Source organism: Mus musculus, chromosome 19, assembly GCF_000001635.26.
Source record: "Mus musculus strain C57BL/6J chromosome 19, GRCm38.p6 C57BL/6J".
NCBI classification, from domain to species: Eukaryota; Metazoa; Chordata; class Mammalia; order Rodentia; family Muridae; genus Mus; species Mus musculus.
The window spans coordinates 42,482,908-42,486,868 of NC_000085.6; the positions used below are offsets into that span (position 1 = coordinate 42,482,908).

At 47.7% G+C, this 3,961-nt stretch overlaps 1 long non-coding RNA gene across 1 annotated transcript; it reads right to left on the reverse strand.

Moving 5' to 3' along the window:
• Positions 1–216: 216 nt before the first annotated feature.
• Gm41850 lies at positions 217–3,592 on the reverse strand. Its single transcript, XR_877863.1, has 3 exons — positions 3,517–3,592; positions 1,311–1,371; positions 217–298 (listed from the first exon to the last, which is right to left on the reverse strand). It is a non-coding gene; the product is annotated as a predicted gene, 41850 (long non-coding RNA).
• Positions 3,593–3,961: the final 369 nt, after the last annotated feature.

Below are 3,961 nucleotides of genomic sequence, written 5' to 3' on the forward strand. Positions count from 1 at the left end.
CTTTACCCATGACACTTCACTGGGCATGCTGTCTTTGGGACACAGCCCTACCTCTCCCCAGGACCCAAGCTCCCACATTCTCCTTTTAATCCAGGGCAACCATGCTGTTTTATGGAGTGCAATAGTGACAGACAAGGAGAGAGCCATGTTCTTTCTCTCCATGGTCTCTCCTCCACCTGTGTGAAGTCAACACCCCGGGTAGACCCTATGTGTCTCGCACTGCTTTGAGGCTGATGTCCTTATTGCTGTCTTGATTCTTCAGTGTGCAATGAGGTGGTGTTCATGCCAGGAACCCATTCTGTATAGAGAAACAGAGGTCTAACAAATATCAATGACAATCTGGGGCCACACTTGGTAGTACAGTGAGGATCAAGTTTTACCTATTAATGTAAAGTCCACAAGCTGGTCACATGTCACCTTGCTTCTGACCCAGCTCTCTGAGAAGAGCGGGGACGAAGCAGCAGGGGATGCTGGGTAATAATTGCCTTCAGCCATCCTGAGCAATATGATTCAGCCCTTCATCCTCGAAAAGTTTGTGAATGAACCAAACCCTAGAGAATTCCTTCTCAGTCTGTCACTTCCCTGTCCCCTCCCTAGGAACAACTGGAAAGTTTGTATAGAAGCTGCAAGTGTGTCTGACCCCCCCAGAAGAGATATGAACGCGAAGTGGGGACATTTGTCAAATAAGAAAAACAAGACAGAGGAAGAAACAGAAGTTAGAGGAACTAGGGAGAGGAACCAGGAGTCAAGGGGACAGCCTGTGACAGAAAAAGGCAGAACGACTCTGGAAGAGGGATGGGTGCCCTGGGGGGAGGGGTTGAGAACAGGACTGGATTGTGGAGCTGCAATTTGTGAAGTTTACAGATAAATCTTGGTCCTTTCAGCAAAGCTTATCTGTAATGGGCTCGGCTCGCTGAGGCCCCGTCTCCTGTAGACATAAATCATTTTCTAATTTATAACATGAATAATTGATTTTGCCTCTGTAGCCTCAACAATAAATCTCCCGATCACACATGCATAAGAAAATAATAATAATGAAAGCGATCAGGATATGCCGCCATCGATTAACTGTGAGAGGGGCCACTTGACTCGCAATTCATGTTTTAAGTATTCCAGGTGGCACTGTGCCCACTGGCCACTTCTACCCCTGGGCCCTAGGGCCTGTCTGTCACTGATGGGGTGCAAGGAAGAGGTGAGGGGGGTGCCAAGAAAGGAGGCAAATCGGTGTGGACAGGACTGGGATGGTTTCAAATGTTTTCTTGAGAGTTCACGCTTGTTCCCCTGGCAACAGTTCACGGAGCATATTGTACCTGGAAGAGCTCGTCCAGAGCAGCACAGACCTGGTCTTTTGGCTTCGAGGTGTGTATGATCCTGGGAAAAGAATGACAAAGCTGAGATCATGTGACTGGGTGTTCAGGAGATCCTCCTGAAGGGAAAGGGAGTCTTCACATTCCTGTTATGGCCGCCACCAAGGCAGGGGCTCTGGAATCCACTGACTTCTTCCTACAGATTCCGTCTGCACGAGGGCCCTGTAATCCAGCTGCTCTCTACCCCATCCTGCAGCCCAGCCCTGCTCTCGGCAGATGTCCCACGACATGGTAATGACCTTCCGAATGGCCGTCCTGCTTCCTTTTCCATCCCAGCGCCCATCTACTCTTTTAGAGAATGATCTTTAAAACTGTAGGTGGGTTTTCCCGCATCTCCTGCCAGATAAGACTTCCCTGATGAGCATGGCTCCTTTCTGTCATTCACCTCATTAGCCATTTCCTGGGGGTGTCAACGCTTGGAGTGTTTAGGACCCAGCACAGTGCCTGGCACACAGTAAGTGATTGACAAATGCTTGTTAGATTCCTTCCCCTCACATTTGCTGTCTCCAGCCTCTTCTTTAGATCATCCTATATGAAGTAATATTAAATATTTATTTATTTATTTATTTATTTATTTATTTATTATTGTATGCATGTGAGTGTGGGCACATGTGCCACGGGGCATGTGAAGAGGTCTCGGGGTAACTTCCAGTAGTCAATTCTCTCCTTTCACAGTGAATTACAGGGATCAAACTCGGGTTTCAGGCTGGTGTGTACAGCAAGCATTTGGATCCACTCACTGAACATTAAAAAAACAAACCAACCAACAATCAACCAACCACATGGCCAGGTTATTTTGTTGTTGTTAAAAATGTATCATTATTTACTGTAGTCTCACATGAAATCTAAATATCTTAGCCTGGTCCTAACAGGAGAAATGTGGGCCTCTTAGTTATTTGGGTTCCCACCTCAAGTGCTGGCGGTGGGTCCATCCGTTCCCTATGAGCCTCCTTGCCTGGTCAGCTCTATCTGAGCACCGGTCCCTTCTCTCATATATAACTAGCCCACAGCTCCCCCAAGCTTCCAGGTTAAAAGAGATGCCACAGAGTTTAAAGTGAAGATCTGTGACCAGCTCTGGCTTGGTTTGTGTGAGGCTTATTCCTGCAGGTTGAGAGCATTTGGTGGGTGGGGGAGTGGGGGGAGATTGACAGTGCCTGCGTACCCATGGAAGTGGGGCTCCCTCTGGCCACACTGATCCCGGCTGATGGCAAGGCTGCTGCCATCTTACCCACTCAGTTATGCTGTGATCTGGCCCCCGGGACTGTGGTTTCTTAGCTCCCAAGATCCCTGGCCTGAATCCCAGGGTCTCTCTTACAAAGGAACCTAAAAATAGAAGCTGTGTTTATAGAGGAACGAAAAGGCAAGGGACCTAGGTAATGTTTAAATAGACAGCCGTGGTCCCTGGAGGGCTCGCTGGGGAGCCTGAAGATTGTCCCATGAGACACTGAGCACAGCGGGCAGGCTTTCTGGCAGGAGACAGAGGGGCTCAGATTGCTTTGGGAAGGCCTTGCTTCCTTCTCCCGCACTAAGTCTCTGGCTACAGTCCTAGTTATGAGCTCAGGCCTAGGTCAGTGTCCTAGGCCCATCCCTAGGAAGTACCTCTGTAGCCATCAACCCATTGAGGAGAGGGAAGGAGCCGTTAAGGCAAGCCCGAGATGCAGAGCTGAGGATGAAGGTATGGAGGGGCTGGTAGAGTAAGGCTGCTGAAAACCAGGCTCTGAATATCTGAAGTCACCCCAGGCCACCAGGGGCAACACAGCTTTCTCACTGACAATCTGCACAGTGCGGCTCCCACCCTGATTCACTGAAGACACCACTGGGCTTAGGTACCAAGAGGACCATGTCACAGTCCTTGGGAGAGTTCAGTCCTGATAGAATGATCTTAGACTGATTAATTTGCTGGTACAATGTCCTCACATTTGATTTTAATCATTTGTGACTAGCCAGGTATGCTATAATTCTAGCACTGGAAAGGCTGAGAGGCAGGAGGGTGGATATAAATATGAGGCCAGCCTGGGCTACATAGTGAGTTCTAGGACAGTTTGGGCTATAGAGTGAGAGCTTTTCTCAATAACTATTTTAAATTTGGTGTGTGTGTGTGTGTTGCAGAGGCACATGCCACAGCTTGTGTGTGTGAGTCTGTTCTCACCTTCTACCACACGTGTGTCCTGGAGGTCAATTTCTGTTGTCAGACTTGGCAGCAAACACCTTTACCTGCTGAGCCATCACACCAGTTCTGCAAAAAAAAAAGCAAATTTTAATTGGGAAAAAAAGTAGAATTTGAAATTAAAAGAAGCAAATTTAATAAATCACGTGAGCATTAAAGGTGCAGCCTGGTGGCTTTCTAAATACTCGTGCACCTGTGTGATCTTCATCCAGACCCACACAAAACATTGCCAGCACATGAATCTTTCCCAGGAGAAAGTTCTGTGTACCTTAGCATGAAGGGTAGCTATTGTTTCTGACTCTTATCGCTGCATATTTACAATAGTTTGATAGATACTGAGATGTATATGGATCCACACAGAATGTGCTTTTAGGTGTCTGGATTCTTTCCCTCCTAGGTTTCTGCCAAGTCAAAATGATTTTGCAGT